The sequence below is a fragment of the Pinus tabuliformis genome, chromosome X, assembly GCF_031772625.1.
Source record: "Pinus tabuliformis cultivar Carrire ecotype Pingquan chromosome X, CPIR1, whole genome shotgun sequence".
In the NCBI taxonomy this organism is placed as follows: domain Eukaryota; kingdom Viridiplantae; phylum Streptophyta; class Pinopsida; order Pinales; family Pinaceae; genus Pinus; species Pinus tabuliformis.
In genome coordinates, this window is record NC_142308.1 from 1,559,224,948 (window position 1) to 1,559,239,012 (window position 14,065).

General features: G+C 41.0%; 1 pseudogene; it reads left to right on the forward strand.

The window, feature by feature from the left end:
* Positions 1 to 6,980: 6,980 nt before the first annotated feature.
* Positions 6,981 to 14,065, forward strand: part of LOC149145993 (RNA polymerase II C-terminal domain phosphatase-like 4) — an 81,288-nt pseudogene continuing 74,203 nt past the window's right edge.

Consider the following 14,065-nt stretch of genomic DNA (forward strand, 5'->3'; position numbering starts at 1 on the left):
ACAGAAACAGGTTCAGAATGTTTTCTTTTCTGTAACTCATCTTGTTTTAGTTATGATTCGAGCTGCAAAAAATCTATTTTCTCTTTTGCATTTTCCAAACAGGTTTGAATGTCAAAAAGAGTGTCATTATTGATTTTGATTGTATTAGACTCAGTCGTGGAGAGTACGAGAGTATCTAAAAACTTTAATAACTCAGTAATTCCATCCATTAAGATAACAATGCATGTTCAATAAATGGTAAAAGTGATAAGAACCCAAATGCACAGTGTTGTTGCAAACTCGCACCAAAACAATATGATGATCAACAATAATTTTCAACCACCAATTGTTGTAGTACAAAATGATAATAAAATGAAAAAGTGGCGACGAATCTTCTAAATATTATTCTTCAGTAATAGACTCAAGCTACAAAAGGAATTTGTTGTAGGAGAGTGAAAACTTTAACAGAAAAGATTATCTCCAAGAATAATGAATAAGGACAACAACTCTAGCTATGAATATGATGCCAAAGGAAATTTTAACAGCTCTACCAGATGCTCCAAATTATATTCATTTCTTGGAGTGGCCCCCACTCACCTCCGTTACCTATAATTGAATGGCTAGAATTTAAAAATTTTGAGAGAAGACTCAGGTAGAAGTCAAGTTGTTCATGAACACTAAAAACGCATATGTCAGGCCACAAAAAACACGCATATAACTGTCAATGTAGCACATATTAAAAACACTTATAACTATCATAAGATTGTTGGAGTGGAGCGTTATACCAGTCACTGGCATTTGATATGTTATGCGGGCAGTGGAGGGTTGGTAACGTAGTTGACCGGAGTGGGGTGTGTAGGGCGAAGCCGACTGGGAGAAATACACAGGTGAGGTCGGGGAGGTCGGTGAGGTCGAGGCTCGAGGGAGAGGGCCATCTAGGTCAGTAATGTGGACAAGTAGAGGCTTGCCACCTCTACTCTGGACTTCACTGGTGTAGAGAACCAGCAAGATGGCTTTGAATCAGCAAGGGGCTTATGGAGGGAGTGGAAGTCGGATACAAGATGCGAGAAATAGATTTCAACAATGGGGGGAATGTACCTGAGAAAGGTGTCGTAGAGACAACAGTAGAGGCGATCGGAGGTGGAGCTAGAGGAGGCTGAGTGGAGTGCACAAGACAGCGTACACAACCTCCTAACTGTCGAGGCATATCGGATTCCTTGAGCGACTCTGTGGATTGCAGAGGATGAACAATGGAGTCGAGAGAGATGATTGCAGAGCGGATACCACTAATGCGAGGCATGGAGAGCATTAATGTAATGACCAGTGGAGAACGATGCAAGAGCCAAAATGGCGTAATTTTTTTCTATCATTTGGTTGGTGGGATCTAACAGCTGCACCAAATTGGGTATGCTTTTCTCCTCTTTGCGAATTCTAGAACTGTTAGAAACTGGAGAACCAGAAAACTTTTGTGCTCAGATATGATCGGGCCCGTTCAAGAACGTTAAGCATTTTTTTCCTCCTGTCTCACTCTGTGGTAATGTAGTGGCCAGCGTTAGCGGTAATGTAGCGGCTAGCGTTAAGGAGAGATACGCAACTATCTATAACATATCCTCGAATCAATTGACTGAAAAGAGTGAAGTTGTCGAACATCACTTTAGGAAATTAGACAAACAGGTCAAGTTCACAAAAGATTCAAGCGGTGAGTGACCATCAAACATGTAATTGAATTAAGAGCAACACTCTAATGTAGCCCAAGATATGGCGGTGTTGATGGCTAAAAATCGGCAGCAATGGTCTATTACTTTCATGGAAGATATCACACCTCATTCAACCACAGAGCACTCTCCAACTATGTTACCTAAAGATCTTAACTCAATTGAATGTAGTAATCATAGCCGACAAAGAGGAGAGAAAAATAAGCTTCAAGCAAAGGAAAGTGTGGGAGAGTTATCTTTTGTCCTAGCAGTTTCAAGGGGTATTGTTAAAGTTTCCCAGTTATTTGTAGTGGGAGATACTGCGCCTTCATGGAATGAACCGCCTCATGTTCAAAATGCAGAGAGGCCACAAAGCAAGTGGCTCAAATTCAGTAGGGTAGGAATACAACTCGCTTTGATACCATGTTAAACACATACATGGATAAGACAGCCAAATAGGATAAGCGTGAATTGCATATATTATTCACAATCATACATATATATAATACATTGTAGTGACCCTTGGTTTCATATTCCAAGTGGTCCCTTGGACTCCCTTTGATAGATTAGCTTCCAAACCAACCCTTAGAGGATTAGGTGTCCCACACTGGTGAAATTTCATTATTCCAAGTCTTCTCTTCCTTATCTCCCCAACTGCTCTCCTGCGAAAAACCAATCAACATTCAAAAATTAAAACAAATTGGATGCACAAAAAAAAAAAAAAAAAAAAAAAAACTACTTCTAAACAAATTGTTAAATTGGAATTAAAATCCAAAGAAATTATAGTGCTATGATTACTTCAAATAGATCAGATCAGCCTTTGAGTATTGCTGGGAATGAATTATTGACAGCAGTTTTCCAAAGCCAATAAAATTTGCCCAAATGAAAATAGAAAAACTAATTTTTGGTTGCAAATTCGTCACTTTGTCTTCTGTTGGATTTTTGGGTCATTAAATGATTGAATCTGCTAAAATTAACCATCCTATATTATTCTCCTCTGTCTTAGCTTTCCAATGAGCTATTGCAAGCTTCATTTGGTTGAGTAAATGTTGAGATACGTCTCTCCGAAGTTGGACTGCCAAAATTATGAGAATTCTAGAAGCCAAAATTAAGAAATTTTCATAAAAAAATCTTAATCTAAAATTAAATTAAAAATTTAATTAACTAAATATTTAAAATTTATTAATTATGGTGTCAAATTAATTAAAATTGTTGAATTAATTATATACAAATTGATTAAATTGTAATTATAAATTAATTAATTAAACTACAAATTAAATTAACAGAATTAAATCAATATTAAATTAATTAATTAAATGAAATATTATTAAAGAACATTTTATATATATATATATATATATACAAATTGACTTTTTGGAGCTCCTTAGTAGTGCTTAAATGTCATATGAGGAGGAATAAGGAGGGCTTTCATACAAATAAAGTGGAGACATAAGGTGGAGGATGGGAGGCATAAGTTGTTTTGGAAGATGAATCTCAGAGGAGGTTTTTCAGAGGAGAATTTAATTGAAGTTATGATAATAATAATAATAAATTGAGAATTCGAGAATGGTGTAAGGACCATATCAGAGTCAACTTGGAGAAATGCACCTTTGGCATGAGCCAGGTCCAATACTTGGGTTACATCATAGATGAGCGTGACATGCATGTGGACCTGACCAAGATCCAAGTCATTCAGGATTGGCCAACCCTAACCACTCTAACAGAGCTTCGCAGCTTTTTGGGCCTTGCAAATTTCTATTGGAGGTTCGTGTTGGGATTCTCCCATATCACTTGGCCTTTGAGTCAAATTACTAAGGGTGGGGCGAAAGCAAAGTTTTCCTCATTCGAGTCCAAATAGACGGTGTTCATTGAGTTGAAGGACCACCTCTTCTCTGCACCAGTACTCACACTACCAGACCTGCAGCAGCCATTTGAAATCGAGACAGACACCTCAGACTATAGTATTGGTGTGGTCCTCACCCAGCATGGGCATCCAGTGGCCTATCATAGTGAGACACATTTCGATACAATTCAGAAGTACCCCACCTATGATAAAGAGATGTATTCCATCGTGCAGGCTTGTTGACTATGGAATCACTACATTCTGGGGAAGGAGACGGTCATCCACATCGATCACCAACATCTTCATTTTATACAAACACAAGGGAAGTTGCAGAACGATCGCCATCAAAATTGGCCTACATATCTGGAATAATTCCGCTTTAACATTAAATACAAAAAGGGTAGCACCAATCATGTTGCAGGCTGCCTCAGCCGCCCCCAGTTGAAGCACTAACTATTGTTCTCAACTCTTGTGGTCACGAGACCACTGGATGGCTGCAACTATACAAAAATGATCTAGAGTTTGCCTCGACATACGAGATGCTAGTAGTTGACAAGCAAGTTCCTGATTTCCACCTCCAGGATGCATTATTATGCTACCTGGGCCACCTTTGTTTTCCTTCAAGCGAGCATGCCAAGATGACATGGGAGGCGCACTACAATTGAGTCGCATGACACTTTTATGTGGAGAAAATTGTTGTTGTACTACAAAAGCACTTTTATTGGCCCAAACTCTAACTAGATGTTGGGAAATATATTAGATCTTGCATTGCCTGCATCATCGCCAAGCCAACCATCAAGAAGCAAGGCCTGTACACTCCTATGTCTACTCCTAGCCAGTTGTGGGAATCCATTTCCATGGACTATATGTGTGGTCTCCCTTCTTCCAAACATGGTAATGTTTGTGTATTTGTGGTTGTTGGTAGATTTTCTAAAATGGGTATATTGGCAGCCTGCAAGAAGCGCATCACAACAGAGGACACTGTCAAACTCTTCTTTGAACGATTATGGTACATTTTGGGATCCCGCAGACCATTATATCATATCAGGATAGCAAGTTCCTGAGCACATTCTGGTCAATCATCTGGACACTATTGGATACCAAGCTCACCAAATCGACTACCTTCCATCCCTAGACCAATGGCCTGACGAAGGTCGTCGATAGGATAATAGTGCACATACTCTGCTTGTACAACTCCAAGCATTCTTGAACTTGGGATCAGAGTCTTCGATATGTGCAGCATAGTTATAATAGATCTCTCCATAGATCGAATTGTCGCAGTCCCTTTCAAGTGGGTCTAGGATTTCAACCATTGTGTCTTATTGATGTTTCCATGCCTCATGCGACTACGCAGATAGAATCCACACATGTATTGTCTGAGGCTAATAAAGCAACCAACTTTATTGAATGCATCCAACACATCCACCAACAGGTTCACAACATCCAGGAGAATTCAAATACCAAGTACAAGCAGCGACATGATCAACATCGGGTGCCACACGTGTTTTAGGTGGGCAACAAAGTATGGTTGCATTTGCAGAAAGAACGCCTTACCAGAGCCCATCAAAAGCTCCAACCACTCTGATATGGTCATTACACCATTACCAAGGTTGTGGGAGACAATTATTTTGAGCTCAGCATTCCCCCATTCCTTGGCATGCACCCATTGTTCAATGTGGATTGCCTTCAACCATACTTCCCACCATTGTTAGACACATCAGACATTGTAGAACAGCTCACACTAATAGAGTTAAACACAGACTGCATGGAACATGCCACAACTGATTGGATAATGGACACACAGGCCAAGAACACTCGCCAACAAAAGATCCAACTGTATCAGGTTGTCAAAGCTGGCCAACTCCTCCACCAAGGCAAATGGCTCACTAGGGACCAAGTTCAGCAAAAGTTTCCCTATCTCATGGAAGCAATCAATGCAATGGGGACTGTTAGACTCCGTCTTATGTCAGTGTGAGATTGATTCTTCTTCAAAACCCTGTTTTGAAGAAGAAATCATTAAATGTGATGTTTTAGAGTATGTAATTTATTCTCCAGCTCTTCAAATGGCAGCGACTTCAAGCTCCTATCCCTGCACATGCACAATTCAGAATATTCACTTTTCATAATATATCAATGGAATCCTACAGTACCTACCTCAATCCTCACAAGCAGATTAAGAAAGATTTTGTCAGCAACTTGAATGGTACATCAATTCTTGAAATTGCTGCCCTCACTGCAATTATGCCTGTTCTTATTCTCCTGCGACAATGGAATGTGTTGCAACTCAGATAGGACCAAGGTGGATCTACCAATATTCGAATGGAGGAGCATAGCAGCAGGAGGGATCTTTTTCTTCATAGTTGACCGGTTTCTTAGATTCTGTCAATCTCGAAGAGATGTTGATTTGTTGTTGGCAAAGTGCCTTCCATTGTGGAAAAATCGAATTGGTTATATAAAAGCCACCAGGTTTGTGCTACCATGCGCTGAGTTTTGTCTTTATCCAAATAAGAAATTTATCTTGGCTACAATGGCATCAATTTAGTGTGTCATCCAGCCCATATGATGGCAGACATCATTTATCAATTCTTATCAACCCTCTTGGAAAATGGACACATGAACTGAAAAATATTGTTTCAATGATCGGGGAACAAACACAACAACAGTTAGCAGTTCGATGTCCTTTTAAATTGAATGTTTCAGTTGAAGGTCCTTATGGGCATGAGGTAGATTATCACTTAAGTTATGGTAATCTGATTCTGGTTGCTGGTGGCATTGGAATTTCACCATTTGTGGCTATCTTGCGAGACCTTCTTCATCGTATTGAACAAGGTCAGTTTGGTTTACCAAGAAACTCAATGATTCCGGTGTTCTGTTTGAGGTTATTGGAAAGGTCACTTCATCTCCTTCTATAGAGGTGTCTGTTAATGGCACACTATATCTTAATGAAAAAAAAACATCCTATCTTAGGGATTTGTGGGAGGAGACAAGCTTTTTGCTGGAAAGATACCAGCGGCTAGAGTCATGTGTTCAGAGAGAGCAAGAAGGACTAAAAAACAGACATGCACCTGCGTGGGCATTGTCATTTGTGCCCATATCTACAAATGAAAAATTCATGATTTCAAAGACAAAGCTAAAGGTGGATTTGACTGCATATGTCGGAAAAAGTGAACTCGCATTTGATGATGTTTTAGATGAACATGTTACAAATGAGGAAGTTTATCGTAGTACTGTGAAACCCATCGTTCCAGCTATCTTTCGCCGCACAAAAGGAACATGATTTGCATATGGTCAAATGGGCAGTGGTAAAACATATACAATGCAGCCTTTGCTTCTCAAGGCAGCAGGAGATATACTTGAGTTGATACACCAAACACTGTACCGAAACCAGGGATTCCGCTTGTGGCTTAGTTTTTTCTTTTAGATTTATGTGGGAAGTTTGCATTCGCTGCAGCATGGTGGAGTAAAATTCTGAGTCTAATGATCAAACTGGTGTTGCCCTCAAATATATTCACAAGGATTTCGAACTTGCAGATACAGAAATCGAACGGTTACGTGAAAGTGATCTGAAGAAATTGTTACCAAGGCAGAAATTATATTTAGTACTGGATTTGGATCACACGTTGCTGAATTCTGCTCGATTTGTTGATATTCTTCCTGAAGAGGAGGCGTACATCACGTCAACATACCTAACAAGAGTATTGAATCCTGGTTCAGAAGTTGGGGACACCAGCAGTAGCTTGTACAGATTAATGTCCTTGCAAATATGGACGAAACTTAGACCTTTCACGCACAAGTTTTTGAGGAGGCAAATGAGATGTATGAGATGTATGTCTATACAATGGGGGAGCGTGCTTATGCTTTGAAAATGGCAAAACTTCTTGATCCCACAGGAAAATATTTTGGCACTAGAGTCATTTCACAAGGGAACAGTACCCACAGACATAAAAAAAAAAAAACCTGGATGTGGTACTGGGAGCAGAGTCAGCAGTTGTGATTCTTGATGATACAGAGAATGTATGGCCAAGGCACAGATCAAATCTGATGGTGATGGAAAGATACCATTTCTTTAGCTCAAGTTGTCGATAATATAATATCCAAGGTCAATCATTTACACAGGCAATGAGGGATGAAGCAGAGATGGAGGGCGCTCTTGCCAGCATGCTACGTGCACTGCGTTCTGTGCATCAGATATTTTTTTTTTTTGATGAGAATAATGATAAAGATATTGCTCAATCGGGCTTCAATAGCAGAGATGTAAGACAGGTTATAAAAGTTGTGCGCTTGAAAGTTCTTGAAGGTTGCAAAATTGTCTTCAGTCGGATCTTCCCAATAGATTATCCTGCTGAGAAACATCATCTTTGGCGCACGTCCTTGACACCTGGCCCTTCACTTCAGCCAAAAATAAACAAAGACACCTGTCATAGCAGAGAAACAGGAACCGATGATCTATTCTTTGACTGCAGTTGCAAAGTGGAATTCATAGGTTCGTTTGCCTATTTTTGTCTTCACGCTGGAATAATGGAAGGCTCATCTATCTTTAAGAGCAGATGGAGGATTCTATTCTATTTTCATGGCTTTAGTTGAAACAGCGCCCCTGTTTTGGGGGTCGATCTGTTGTTTTCTTTTGTTTTTAGTTGATTTAATGTATAAAAATAAATTTTTGGTAAAAGGGAAGAGGGGAGAGTTCTGAGTGCTGGAGAATAGAGAGCTTACCATGTACAGTTTTTGGCAGAGAGTTTAATGAAATTACACAGCTCTGACTTCTGAGATTCCTGTGGTATGATAATTTAGCATATGTTTTTCTTGTGTTTCATATGTGATCTGTTATGTTTCATTTCACTACATGATCATTTCTAATTGAACAAATGAAGTGTTTAGGTAGAATTCATAGTATTATATGCTATGCCTATAAGTTTGTTCATATTTAATGTTTTCCTCTGTTTGACAAGGATTCAGTTCTATGCCCTTGTCAGCTCCTCAGCAGTCTTGCCATCTCATTTAAACTAAATTTGGTGTTAAATTTCTTGCCTACCTTGCCTCAGTCAATAATCTGTGTTTTTTATTATATTTCTCTGTTCAAGCTGTTACTTTGCCCATGCAGCCCAGAAAAACCCCGTCATTTTATTAAAAACCCCAAATCATACTCTTTGATCAGTTTACTATCCTAATATCAGTGTTACCTTATTGGTCATCTCATCTATTGAAGATTTCACGAGATAGACCGGAGAGAGCCTTCTCCTGCGCCGTAGGGCTAGCTACGAGGCTAAATGGTTTGATGTTGCCTTGAGGTTTACCTTTTTCAGCTTGAGGTGAAATTTCAAGCGCTAACAGGGACCATTACTTCCTAAGGGGGGAGGACTGATCCAAGTGGATATCGGTGGCCACCCTCCTATTCCACTTGGACCCCCAACACTGTCTCTTTCATTTTTTCGGTTTCCTTAATTGTAGCACAATTTACTATTTTTGGCATTTTTTTGGGTCCTAAACTTCCAGAGTTGTTTTGAGGCCCTAAACGACATTTTTAGGGAAAACAAAGAGACAAAAAAAATTTAGAATGGGGTAGCCTATTCATTTTCGGCCATTCTTCGAGATATTAAAAACGAGATATTATGATAGCCAAACGGAGATCGTATGCCAAAGTTATGGCCACGGGAAATTAATGTACCAATTCACCCAAACGGGGCCCACAGTTTTGGTGCTCCATCTCTTAGGGTTAGGTTTCTGGATGTTTATGGTTTTCCATTGTTTCTCAATAAAAAATAGGCCTTGGAGCCTCAATAGAACACAATTCAGAGGCATGTAGCCACCACATCTCTTCTTAGAGATATGCTACCATCGCCTGAGCTAATATTATTTCCATTATGTTTGTAAGCATATTTCATTGTTTGATATTAATGAAATGAAGTGTTATTTCTACTGCAACCTTGTATTTATAGTAATATTTGTAATTTGTTTCGTTCCTCTTCAAATTCAGATTAGTGGTATCAGAGTGGTCTATGCTTTCTCTATTTTTCTTTGCATGTTGACAACGAGGTTGGGATATAAGGAGTTAGGGCTTGAACTAGTCGAACCTTTGCAAGAATAGCATCGCAATTCCAAACGGCCTCCCATTGGGGAAGAAAATAAATACGAGGGGGTAGGAGATCCTTCCAAAATATTGCTTGAAAAATCCCTAGAGCGCCAGAGGAACGCGATGATGGACAACTTTGCCCAGATCCTTCAGTGGCTACCCAAGGGCGATGCATCTAATTCCAGCAGCTACCCTGGAAGTGCCACACCCTTTAAGGTACAATTTAACTTTGACATTCCATTATTTGAGGGTCACATAGATGCGGACGCCATAGATAAATGGTTAAATATGCTAGAAGGATATTTTTCTATTCATGATTTTTCCAACCGGGAAAATATTACTTTTTCTCTTCTCAAAGTCGCCCCCCACGTCAAGGACTGGTGGGAAACCTACTGTGAGCAGAAGGATGAAATTACGCCCTCATTATTTTCAACCGCACCCACTTGGTATTTGTTCCAGGACACCATCAAGGAACGGTACTACCATGTCGGGAGCTATGAGGATAAATACATAAAGTAGACCACACTGCGATAGGGAAGGGACCAAGACGTGTCGGAGTTTACTAATGTTTTTCATGCCCTTCGCACGAAGTTGGGTATCAGGGATTCTAAGAAACATTTTGTAATCAAGTACCATGGCTACCTGCATAGATAAATCTAGGATGAGATGGAGTTCCTGTACATCTCCTCGCTCAGCACGGCGTATCAATACACTATCAAGATCGAGCAAAAGCTTAAAAAGAAAAAGCGAGACTTTGGATCTGTGAATTCGAAACAAGGGAAAGGTGCCCCCAAACTACAGAGCAAAGGGCAAGGCCAAGGCAGGGCGATCCAGGAGAACCAATTGATGCCGCAAGAAAATAACAACACCACAAAGACAAATAAGGACACGGGAAAGTGGTGTGAGTTCCATAATAGCTCCACTCACAACACAAGTGAGTGTCGGGCCAAGCAGTCACTGGTGGCCGAGCCGAAGGTTTCTGAGTCTGACACATGTTCTCACTCTAAGTCAGAACCCGACAAGGGGAATGAAAAAGGGAAGCAGATCATTGACGCGGAAACCAATGCCACTGTGGCCACCACCAAGATATAGAAGATTGAGCCTGAAGATCCAGAAGAGGGGGGGCGCCTATTCCACTCACAAATGTGGGTGAAGGGTTCTCTGCTGCAGTTCATAGTTGACAGTGGGAGCCAAAAGAACCTCATTTTAGCAGAGGTTGTGAAGCAATTGGGCCTACCGACTACAACACATCCGCAATTGTATACCATCGGGTGGCTTCACCAAGGACGAGACCCTCGCATCAGCCAGCAGTGGCGCCTTCCCTACAACATCAAGTCCTTCACGGATGAGGTACTCTGTGATGTTGCTCCTCTTGAAGTTTGTGATGTATTATTAGGACAACCATACTTATGGAAGCGGCATGTTGTATATGAGTCTAGACCTTGATCTGTTATTATTTATTTGGGTACTAGGTTATACATGATACCATAGGTAGCCCCACCTACCGCCATCTCTTTGATCTCTATTAAGCAATGCAGTAACGTCATCTCGTAGACTGTGAAATTTGCTTTCTTTCTGATTCACTCTCAAAGTAAGAGGTAGTTCATAGCCACATCCATGGCCCCTGGGAAGGGTTCCTCCAAGCAGCAGAAGTAGGTGGATACGATCATGGAAGAATGCAGGGACATCTTCTCCTCAGCCACAGGGATACACTTGCATTGTTAGGTCAAACATTCAAGCGATCTGACTCCCAGAGCACCTCTACCCAATGGGCCAATATATCATCACTTCATTATGGGAAATGAAGAGATCAAGCGGAAAATCCAAGAGTTGTTGCAGAAAGGGCACATCCGACCAAGATCCTCGCCTTGTGGGAACCCGACTATACTTGTACAGAAGAAGGATGGGATCTTGAGGCTCTACATTGATTATCAAGCACTAAATAAAATCATTGTCATGAACAGGTATCCAATCCCATGGATTGATGACCTGCTAGACCAACTCAAGGGGGCCAAGTATTTCAGCAAGATCGATCTGAAGTCTGGTTATCACCAGGTTCTAGTAGAGCCCACAGATATATGGAAGACCGCCTTTAAATCCAAGGAAGGGCTTTTTGAATGGTTGCTTATGCCCTTCAGGTTGAAAAATGCCCCTGTTACTTTTATGAGGCTAATAGATGGCATTTTACAGCCCTTCACCAACTCATTCGTAGTGGTTTATCTAGACGACATCATCATCTTCAGCAAGAGTTGGGAAGAACACTTACAACACATTCGGCAGGTCCTTCAAACCCTTCAGCAGCACAAAATGCGTGCCAACTTGGAGAAATGCACCTTTGGCATGAACCAGGTCCAATACTTAGGTTACATCATAAATGAGAATGGCCTGCAAGTGGACCCGACCAAGATCCAAGTCATTCAGGATTTGTCAGTTGTGACCACTCTAATGGAGCTTAGCAACATTTTGTGCCTTACAAATTTCTATCGGAGGTTGTGTTATGAATCTCCCATATCACTTGGCCTTTGAGTTAGATTACTAAGGGTGAGGTGAAAGTAAAGTTTTCATGGTCAGAGTCCCAACAGAAGGCATTTATTGAGTTGAAGCACCGCCTATGCTCTTCATCGATACTCACACTTCGATACCTACAACAGCCATTTCAAATCGAGACAAATGCCTCAAACTATGCTATTGGTGCAGTCCTCACCTAGCACGGGAATCCAGTGGCCTATCATAGTGAAACACTTTCCGTTACAATTCGGAAATACCTCAGCTATGATAAAGAGATGTATTCCATCGTGCAGGCTTGCCGACAATGGAAGCACTACATTCTGGGGAAGGATACGGTCATCCACACCGATCACTAACCTCTTCAGTTTATACAGACACAAGGGAAGTTGCAGAATGATCACCATCAAAATTGTTCTACATATCTCCAACAATTCCACTTGAAAATTAAATACAAAAAGGGTAGCATTGATCATGTTGCAGACTGCCTTAGTCATCCCTGAGTTGCAACATTGACTATTGTTCTCAACTCTTCTCGTCATGAGACCTCTGAATGGCTGCAACTATACAAAAATGATCCAGAGTTCACCTTGACATACCAGATGCTAGTAGCCGATAAGAAAGTTCCTGATTTCCACCTCTAGGACGCATTATTATGCTACCTGGGCCACCTTTGTGTTCCTTCAAAAGAGTGTGCCAAGATGATTTTGGAGGTCACTACAGTCGGGTCGCAAGACACTTTGGTGTGGAGAAAATTGTGGATGTACTACAAAATTACTTTTATTGGCCCAAACTCTGACTCGATGTTGGGAAATATATTAGATCCTGCACTTCTTGTGCCATCGCCAAGGCAACCATCAAGAAGCAAGGCATGTACACTCCTCTTCCTACTCCCATCCAATCGTGGGAATTCATTTCAATGGACTATATGTCTAGCCTCCCTTCTACAAAGCATGGTAATGACTGTGTAATTGTTGTCGTGGACAAATTTTCTAAGATGGCTATATTGGCGGCTTGCAAGAAGAGTATCACAGCAGAGGACACTGCCAAGCTCTTCTTTGAACAAGTATGCGTACATTTTGGGATCCAACAGACCATTATATCATATCAGGATAGGAGGTTCCTAAGCACATTCTAGTCAAGCCTCTGGACACTATGGGACACCAAGCTCACCAAATCAACTACCTTCCATCCCCAGACTGATGGCCAGACAGAAGTTGTCAATAGGATGATAGTGCACATACTCTGCATGTACAACTCAAAGCATCCTCGAACCTGGGATGAGTGCCTTCCATATCTGCAGCACAGTTATAATAGAGCTCTCCATATCTCGATTGGTCACAGTTCCTTTCAAGTGGGTCTAGGATTTAAACCATTGTGTCTGATTGATGTTGCCATGCCTCATGCGACTATGCAGACAAAATCCACACATGTATTGTCTAAGGCAAATAAAGCAACCAGATTTATGAACGCATCCAACACATTCGCCAGCAGGTTCATGTCATCTTGGAGAAGTCAAATGTCAAGTACAAGCAATGACATGATCAACATCGAGTTTCACACAAGTTTCAAGTGGTCGACAAAGTCTGGTTGCATTTGCAGAAGGACGCTTTACTAGAGCCCATTGGAAGCTCAGACCACTCTGATATGGTCCTTACACCATTACCAAGGTTGTGGGAGACAATGCTATTGAGCTCAGCATTCCCCCATTCCTTGGCCTGAACCCATTGTTCAATGTGGACCACCTTCGACCATACTTCCCAACATTGTTGGATACATCAGACATTGTAGAACATCTCGCACCAACAAAGTTAAACCTAGACTGCATGGAATAGGCCACAACTCATCGAATTATGGACACACAGGTCAAGAACACTCACCAATAAGATATCCAACTGTATCGGGTTGTCAAAGCTGACCAACTCCTGCACTAAGGAAAATGGCTCACTAGGGACCAAGTTCAGCAGAAGTTTC